This window comes from Crocodylus porosus, unplaced genomic scaffold (assembly GCF_001723895.1).
Source record: "Crocodylus porosus isolate Cpor-Errol unplaced genomic scaffold, CroPor_comp1, whole genome shotgun sequence".
Taxonomy (NCBI): domain Eukaryota; kingdom Metazoa; phylum Chordata; order Crocodylia; family Crocodylidae; genus Crocodylus; species Crocodylus porosus.
The window spans coordinates 17,892,691-17,902,919 of record NW_017728909.1 but is presented as its reverse complement, the minus strand read 5'-3'; positions in this window follow the sequence as shown (position 1 = coordinate 17,902,919).

Below are 10,229 nucleotides of genomic sequence, written 5' to 3'. Positions count from 1 at the left end.
AGATAATAATAAGCACCACAGCCCAGTCACCTACCTCATATATAGCAATTTTCATCAGTCGTTTCTCAAAATACTTCACAAGAGAGATCAGAATTATTATCTCCATTTTACAGACAGAGGACCTGAGGCACATGCAAGCACAGACTTGCTCAAGGCGAAGAGCTGGGAACAGAACTGAGGTGTCCTGAGCTGCAATGCAGAATTTCATTTACTATACCCTATTCTCTATCTAGTTACTTAAAAATCTCAGCTTTCATTAAAAACTAAGGTTTCTTTTTGCTGTCCTACATAGAGAGAAATGCTTGAAAATATTATCCCAAGGCAACCTAAAGCCTCAGCAAGCAAAAGTCAAAGTTTAAAGGACCCAAATGTACTGCGTTAGTGTCTTTGGCCAAGTACAAACATTATACTTTTACCGGTATAAGTGATTGGAAACTCATCTACACCCATGACAGAACAGATGTTTGGCACATACAGACTGATTTAAAAATGTCAGAAATCAGTCTAAGATTTGCCCCCACCCAGGGTAAATGCACATTCTGCTTGCTACCAGTCTAAATGATGCCACTTACAGAAAACTGTGTAACTTGGATGGATTCGGCCTTGGACTTTTTGAATGTCTGTACCTAGCCATGATGCTCAAGCCAGTCTCATGATTTGCATGGCTCCACTTGCAGTGTCTGAGCAGAGGCCAGTAACTGGCCAGTGCCATGGCAGAGAAGGTAGAGGTTGTAGGGGACATAGGGAGATGGGGAACAGAAGTGTGAGGCACCCCCAGAAGCCCCATTTTGGTACATACCCCTTAGGCAGCATCTGGGGCTTATGCCCCATTCACCCACCCACTCTTATGCGACTGTCTCTGAATGCCAAGTACTGGGGGCAGGCTGACACAACTCATCGAGAGCACAGAGTCTGACTTGCACAACTGGATGGATGGTTCAGATTTCACTTGAAGTCAAAACTAGAGCTCAGCATTTCTTCCATATGAGTCTTTGCTCCAATAAGGCCTAAGTGTGTGAATGCTTATGGAAAGCAAAATTGAAAAGTTTGCAAGTCAGGTCAGCTCAGAATTTGCTTTTTAATTCAAATGAATATTCAGGGGCATTTTTCCTGCTACCCAACCAATTATTTGATGAAGCATTTCTGGTTTATGAAAGGTGCAATATAAAACCCAGAGCATTTTCCGGATATTTTTTTTCTTTCCAGACTTTAGCATAATAAACAAAAATGTCCATATAAATAATAAACAGAACTGACTTATTTATCACCAGAATTGTTAGGATACCAGATGGTCCAGAGTATATCTTCATATAATAGGATCTTGAATACAGTCCTAACTCTGCAGGAACAAACAGTGGACTATTAATAAAGTGTCAATCAGTTTAATTTAGGCTCACATTTGTAAAGGGGGAAAATATTGGCACCTACGTGGTTTTAATTGTATTTTGGGATCCTAAACACTGATAAATACACAAAAGTTTTCAACTACAAAATAGAAAAGAAAACAAATGCAAAGACAAAATGTCCAAGGGAAGGAAAAAAGAGGCATTTCAAATTAAACCAGTATGGTCAGGCATACTTAGATTGTTCAGAGACGGGGAGACCTTTCTGCCTCCCTGTCTTCTGAACATCTGTACTGGTTCAGAGGATTTCACTTTAACTGACAATTACGATCATGATCCAAAAAAGCATTTATCACCTCTAGGGTCTTAGTAATCATCTCCCTGAATGGGGGCCTATATAAATGATACGGTATACAAACATGGTCATTATTATACTGGATAAGACCAGTGGTCTGCCTAGCTCAGAATACTCTAGTGTCACGTGATAAATGGAGGGGTGAGAGCCTTTCCTCTGCTTTGGGCCTTAATGCTGATCTGAAGGGCTAGAGAGGTATCATAGAGCTTGCATGGCTCTGTTTAAAGACAAAGGAAGATTTCCATGGCACAGACACTGTGGCCGTGTCCAGATGAGCATGGCCATGTAGTATACGGCACTGCAGTCCTGTCTTTGGCACCATACACTGCACATTTAAGCCTTCCCCATGGTGCTACCTTGCAGATGGGTGGGGAGGGGGGTGACCCTGGGAGATCCTGGGGTCAAAAAAACCCATGCAGAAAAAAAGTGGGGCAGCGCATGTGGTAGCAGTGCTCATCGGCCAAAACTAGAGCCTGGCCACCTGGAACCACACTCCGGCTGCCAGCCCGGCTTCCTGTTGCAGGAGCATTGTGCCTACAGCTTCCTTAGCCTCATGGACTCCAGGTAAAGCTGCTGGGACCAGTATAGTTGCAGGCCCCAGCCTCTCCTACCTGACTTAGGTAGCCTCCCATGTGTCAGAGCATGCCTTGCACAGGCTTTCCCTGGAGACAAGCAGCAGAAGCACAATGTGTGTTGCTGCTACTTATCCCCAGGAAACCAAACATCCAGATGTGGCCTGTAAGAGCAAGCATAGAGCTGCATCCAAAGACCTTCAGCCAAGCTTCAGTTTAGGAAGCATCTTAGGGATGAGACTGCATGTAGGTGGGACCACCATACAATCCTGCAGAGCTCTGGCTCTATCATACCAAAGAGGTATCATAGAGGTTACATGGCGCTGTGTAAGGACAAAGGAAGATTTCCATGGTACAGGCACTGTGAAAACAAGCCCCAAAGACTATCCAACCTAACTCATGTATGTCTACAGCAGCTTCACAACAGTGACTACACTAATAACGGACCCTTAGACAGCATTCCAGGTCTGTCATACAACCCTTTCCATCGCCTGGAAAAGCCCAAAAGTGGGTTGCTTAAGACGACATTAGCTTCCTTCCTCCCTTAACTTCTAGTTCTCTGCTGTACCTCCTCCACGACAAAAGTCATAATGAAACAGAACATGACCTATCACTCTGTGAGTGGATCACATCTGGAGACTGCTCTTAGTTGCCCCACTCAACTGGGTGAAAGGGTCCACTGGATCCTTGTAGACCAAACCTATTGGTTTTGATCTCAGAGTTGACACTGTACCACGCAGCCAACTGCTGTACAGGAGCACTTGAGTCAATACTGTCCAAGCATTGGGCCGCTTGAGTCAAGGGAGGAAGGTATGCCACATTTAATTTAGGCCACTGCTTGTAGTGTTGGGAATCATACTTTTAATTAATTTAGTTTCCCAAACAGGAAGGGCCAGATTCAATTCCATCTGTTTGGTGTCTAACTAGACAATGGTGTGCTAGTACAATTCTATTCCAGTCCCTGAAAATCCATTAGTGTGTTGTATCATACCCTTAAGAGTCACAAAAAAGCAGTGAGAAGGAAGAAGAGGAGCTACCTACCTTTTGTATTAACGGTTTTTCAGGGACTTAATGAGGGTACACTTACTGGACACATCTACAAATGCACTTTAATGCTCATTAGATTATTTTAATGTCTATTAAAGCATCACAAAAAACCCTGCACCTTTGCTAATGCACATTAAAACAGGCTAATGTGCCTTTTTCTAGTACCTCACAATGGAGGTACTAAATTTATTGGACATTAGCAAAAGTGCATTAATGAATGTGTAGACGCACCTTAATTCCACTTACATGCCTAAGAAGGGGAATATAATTTTGCCTCAGGTCTGGAGAAGGGAAGCTGCTGAACAATATGATCTGTTAAGATGAGACATGGGGGCATGTGTGAATAAATAAAATAATCTTTTTTGGACCTGTTGGGACCAGAGTGATTACTGAACACCACAAAGATCCCTGTTGCATCTAGGATTTTCCTTCCATTCCCTTAAGGAGATGTCTATGCCCCTTATAAGCCCTATGGTGAGAGCTTCACTGGGCACATCTACACATGCATTTAAGCATGCCTAAATTTAATGTGCATTATCTTAATGTGTATTAAGTGGGTTTAGGCAAGCGTGTACATGTGCAGGTGTTAAATCACATTAATGCTGTGTGTAGCCTGATTCGGAACTAAAGTTAGTCCCAAGCCAGTCCACACACAGCGTTAATACACTTTAAGATGTCTACACATGCGTTAATGAGCTTTAACTATTCACACCTAAATTTGATATCTGCATTTGCATTTGTGGGTATCAAATTGAGGCACGAATAGCCTAAATTCACCTTTTTGTAATGCGCAATAAGGGCACACACGTGTAGATAGCTAATTTGCATTAAAGTGTCACGTGTAGATGTGTCCACTGTGATGTAAGTGGTGTATTAGCCTTGGACTGGCCAGGCATACATGCTGATTAAGCTTGAGCCTGCTTAGTTTATGAGGTGCCTTGTTGACAGGACAACTGCTTGAGGGAAAATGGGCATGCAGCTAATTTACATGGTCTAGGAACTGCAAGCCTCCTCATAATTGTACCAGACTTCCAGCCTTTTGGATAAACCACCAATTGGCGACACACTATGGGAAAAAACAAACAAAAAAGACTAATGCTGCCTTCAATATCTGGATCTGTACATTGATACTTACAGGAAAGCCCAGCTGAGCACAACCCCACAGCGCTAGGGGCTGTATAAATAAGAGTTGAGAGATGGTACTGGGTTTGAAGAATGTACAGTGTTACTAGAAAGCAAGGAGGATGAAATAAGAAGCTGAGAGTTGCCAAATGTCACATTGTAGGCCAGAGCTGGGAACAGAACATAGGTCTCCTAATTATTAAGTCAATTGCTTTACCCACTAGGCACTTCTGCCTCCTCTATCCCCTTCTGTATTATATTGGGCACAGACTCATCAGCACAGATATAGCTTCTGTACAGAGAATGAGAGGTGTTTATGGTGCAATCTTATAGAATAAAGTATGAAGGAAAAACGCTGCATGAAAAATGTTTGTTCCAAGCTCTGTGAATAGTCCTGGCAATGCATTCAGCATTTTGCTCGTGGGTATTTGTTTCAGGAATTTGAACATTTATAGGCTTTGAGTGAGTGGCAGGTGCTGACGTGTTTAAGAAGACATGTGGTTTGGCTCCCACTTTGTGTGCACTAACAGCTCGTGATCTTTTGGGTAAAGGAGGAGAGTGGAATTGGGAGGGGAGGAGGAGAAAAGAAATGTCTTTGAATATTTCTCATTATTTCTTTTCAATCCAGTGTATGCCCAACATCGATTTAAACAATTTCCCTTAAGTTCAAAGCTAATTGGCATGGTATCCCCAGACAAATCCCCGTTACTGCTCTCATGCTTGGTTGGAAGACTTTTTTCCTTCTTTCTTTCTCTATGTTTCTTGTTCTTTTCTTTTCTTTTTTTAAGTTTTGTTTGCAAAACAAGATGAAGACTCAAATGGCCTGAAGCACAATTGCTAGGTCACATGACACAAGCATGGCCACTGGGCATTCCTTGTTCTACCTCCAATGCCTTCCATGCTGATTTAATGATATACATGACTGTAAATCAAATCAAAGTAATGAAGGGGCTGCTTTGTCAGCTGTGAGCATGTGTAATGGTTACAGAAAAGGATTGCAAGCCAGGGCTCCCGGATTTTCTTCCCAATACCAGGACTGACTGACCACGTGTAGGTTCTGACCTTGGATAGTGAGCGTAAGATCAGATTTCTAAATGTGCACAGCCTTCAGTGACTTTCAGGGGGACAATACTGTTGGGGTTATTTTGAGAAGTGGCTCCTTGTGTGCTTCAGGAGAGTACCTAATCATTTTTGAAAAAATCAGTCAGTAAAAGGATTCTCTGGGGCCAGGCAATGAGCAGACATGCAAGTTACTAAGTTCTCCCTGCTTCATTTGAAGTCATTCAGAGTTGAAGACCCTCACTGCCAATGACCTCTGCACTTTTTAGGATGAAACCTAATAATGGTGGGTATGTCATCATACCTGTCATACCCATGTGAGATGGGTACAACATGCATCTACCCCACCATGAATGGTATGAAGCACGAATAGCTAATGCTTCTAAAGGGCTTCATGTTTCTTCCAATAGGAATCACTACTATGTTGCATTGGCCCTGTTGAAAGGTCCCTATATTTAGCAAAAGGCTACATTTTGACTCATGCAATGGAGCTTTTGGGCTCCGTCCTGACTTGTGCCATCGTTTTCCTGCAAGACTCTAGGCAAGTCATCCAAAACGCTTCCGCCTCGGCTCCCTAGCTGTCGAATGAAAACCACAGCAGTCCTTTAGCCTGGTCTATTCAGATGAGAAATTATCTCAGGCTAGAGAGTGTCTTTCGCTATGATTTTGTGCTTGGCTCAGTGAAGGCCTGATTTCAATGGGAACCTTTTTGCTTGACTATAATTCTCCTACTAATAAAGACAGTCACCAACAAAGGCTGTATGACATTTGCTTTCTGAGATGGAAAAGCCATGCATTTCCCAGCACCCACTGTAGCATGCAAGTATGCCACCATCAATACTGTGGGGGCAAACTCAGTTACACCCATATAAAATCAGAGTAGTGGCCATAGCTACTTTCATTAGTAGCAATACAATGAGAAAGTTATTTGGTCTACCCTAGACAGACCGCTCTGATTTTGTGGCGCTGGGCATTGCAAGAACAAAGCCGTAATGGGAAATATAGACTTTTATTGCAGAATGAAACAATAACAGGCCCTTGCTGTGTGTATTTTCTTTCCCTTTATCTTCTCTAATTCAGATTAAGTACGCCCTTAATGAAATGAAAGCATTATTTTTTCCTTCTACTGCCTTCTCCCCCAGGAGAATAAACCATAAGATTTCTTTTTTATTTTTTGTTGGCAACTGACATTAAGTGGGTCTGGCTTAGTTTTGTATCTTTACTGACAAATCTATATTAATAACAACATCAATACTGTATTAAACCTGAACTATGGGAATAATTTGTAATCACACTGAAATTAATAACACACTGTATCGCATGGAGAGTCATACAGTATGGAAAGTAGAGCAACTATTAGCTTGGGTTATTATTACCTTATTATGGCCATTTAAATAGGCTGTAATTCTGGGAATTTAAAGGTCAGTTTGATTTATTCAGTTTAGTTTGTCATGTGTTTAGAAAACTAATTAAAGAGCAAACAACATGGCTATATCATTCTTAATGGCAAGTATATGCAAGGGGCCAACTCATTCTGAAACCCAGCTGAATAATGAACATTGTTGTAATTTTCAGGATTTACATTCCTTGCTCTCCAGCGTGATTATTTTTCCCCTACATTAAAGCATCTTCATGCAGTTTGGACCTGAACATTTTGAGAGGGATGTTTTTGAATATATCCCCCCAGGGCAAGGGGAGCAGAAAAGCTCTGGTTCGCTTGAGTTTGCAGAAAATGACAAAAATAAACAAATAGGGAAGAAGAATCTCTGAAATAGCCTTTAATCCCCATGACAGACCCATGATTTGTAAAATAATGACCACCATAACTAAAGGTTTCCTAAGAGCTTTACTTTGTAGCTTCAATTCTCTAGTTAGTTCCTATTCAGCAAAGAATTTTGAACACCAATATCATTTTAAGCAAATATTTAAGACTCAGGAGGTCTTCAGCACCTGCTTGAAGGTAAGCATGCCCTTAAAAGTTTTGCTATATAGGTATGAATGCAAAGCATCGATTTAGATGCTTTTCTGAATCAGGGGCTCTGTGGGTGTCATGTTACCCAGCTCTGAAATGCAGCCTGCTCTGGCGTGGAACATAGAAAAAGGCCCACGGTGCTCACAGCAATTCTATATAACGTATTACTGCAAACGAGCAAAGACGACTGTAGCCAAGTAAAGCCTTAGGAGGAATTTTATCAGAATCTGATAACTCTGTAATTTTCTAAGAATCTAATGACTCAAGCCATGACAAGAAAATGAGAATCCTATTTCTACAAAAGTACAATGCCATCTTTAATGACTGCAGATAGCCATCACTGATTGCATGTCTGATGTAAAAGAGCGCACCTCTCCAGTGCCTGTCCCCATGCACCATTCTGGAGCCTTGATTAGCATGCTAAGGTTAGAGCCCCATATTTTAATTTGCAGACGCCACTTCTTGAGGCACAGTGACATTTTACTTGAAGGTCTCCAATAAAAGTGATGATTAGCATTGGGAAGAAAAGGAGGAATTTTCATGCACCCCCCGCCCCATGAAAAATTCAATGCTTTTTGGCTAAAAAGCCAATTACCCTCCTACATCTTTAGTCAGAAACTTGGGTTTAAAACTTAACATGACAAATTGTAAATACTGCTTGGATGTCCAGTCAAACGTGCAGTTGAGGTACCTTGTTGCTCATCTATTTTTTTGGCCTCTTGAACATGTTAAAACTCCCTATTATATATGGTGGTTATCCCCTACTACTGAGTACTTATATGCAGGACATGTCTATACATGCATTAATGCACTTTAGTTCATGTGCATTAAAGCTAGTGCCTCCATTGTGAGGTACTAAGAAAATGCACTTTAGCTTGTCTTAATGTGCATGAACTCAAAGGCACAGTTTTAAAGTGATGCTTTCATGCACATTAAAATAGGCTAATACACATTAAAGACCATGTGTAGAGGTGCCTGCATTGTGGAAGTCACCAGCTCCGCTGACATGGTCCGGCTGGCCCATAAAGTACAGTGGAGGTCTGAAGCAATGAAACCCCATCTCCCATAAGGCAGTGCAACAGCATTCCTGAATGAAGTATTTTCAGTTCTCAGCCACTTTGTTTTGCTCAATTGTTGCATGAAATGCAGTAAGGAAGCAGGTAAGCAACAGGGGCCAGGGTAATGCTGAAAGTAGGGGGACAGTGCACACATCCTTAGGAGGCCTCAAATGCCTCTACACAAATGCTCGTAGTATGGGAAACAAACAAGAGGAACTTACCCTCCTGCTAGCTGACACCAACTCAGACATAGTGGGGCTCACTGAAACGTGGTGGGACCCAACACATGACTGGGCGGTGAATATCAAGGACTATAGGCTGTACCGAAGGGATAGGGTAGGGTGGAAAGGTGGGGACATGGTGCTCTACATTAAGGAGGAATACACATCCTCGTCAATTAGCAAAGAATCAGAGGAGCACTCTGAAGTGCTTTGGGTTAGAATACAAGGCAGTCAAGGGGAAAGAGACTTAACCGTGGGGGTCTACTACAGACCACCCAACCAAGGGGAAGAGCAAGACCAGGGATTCTTAAGTCAGCTCACAGAGGTAGTTAGGTCAAAGGATGTGGTCATCATGGGTAACCTGAACTTTCCAGACATCTGCTGGGAAGAGCAGTCAGCCAGGTCTGACCACTCACGTAGGTTCCTAGCCAGAATGCAGGACCTCCATCTAACCCAGGAGGTGTACAGCCCCACCAGGGGAGATGCCTTGTTGGACCTGGTGCTGGCCACAGGTGACGACCTTGTGAAGGGGCTGCAGGTGCTTGAATACCTGGGCGACAGCGATTATCGCCTGCTGGAATTTGCCATCCAGCGCAAGGTGGCCAAGGCCTGCAGCAAGGCAGCAGCCCTAGATTTCAGGAGGGTGGACTTCAAAGAGCTAAGGAGAATAGTTGGGGAAGCACTGAGGTCCCAGAGGGGAGGGGAGGGGAGGGGAGGGGAGCCAGGTGTCCAAGAAGAGTGGTCGCTCCTTAAGGAAACGATCCTCCAAGCCCAAAGGGAGGTAATTCCAACACAGATCAAAGAGGGTAGGAGGGTGCAAAAGCCCCCATGGCTCACCAAAAGCATCCAGGAATGTCTCCTAGCTAAAAGGGAGGCGCACACCCAATGGCAGGGAGGGGCATTCACGAGGGAGGATTATACTGCGGTTGTTCAGGGATGCAGGGGGGGCAGTCAGGGAGGTCAAGGCAGAGATGGGACTGGGACTAGCTTCCCGGATCAAAGACAACAAGAAGTCCTTTTTTAAATACATAGGGGGCAAAAACAAGGTACCGGTAATGTGGGGCCCATGCAGGACATGCTAGGAAATTTGGTCGTCACACCAGATGACAAAGCTAACATATTTAACGATTTCTTTTACTCCATTTTCCTGAGCAGGGATTGGAACAGCCACCCCCCCCCCCAGACCCCCCTCAGACCCCAGAGGAGTTGCACCTAGGCCAAGGGTTAGAGAGGAACTCATTAGGGAACTTCGGGAGGGACTGGATGCATTCAAATCAGCTGGTCCGGATGATCTCCACCCCAGAGTACTGAGGGAATTAGCTGAGGTCATTGCGGGACCCCTGGCACAGCTGTATGAGCACTCTTGGTGCTCTGGTGTGGTGCCAGAGGTCTGGAAGTGGGCCAAGGTGGTCCCTATCTTCAAAAAGGGGAGGAAGGAGGACCCAGGAAACTATAGGCCAATTAGTCTTACTTCAGTCCT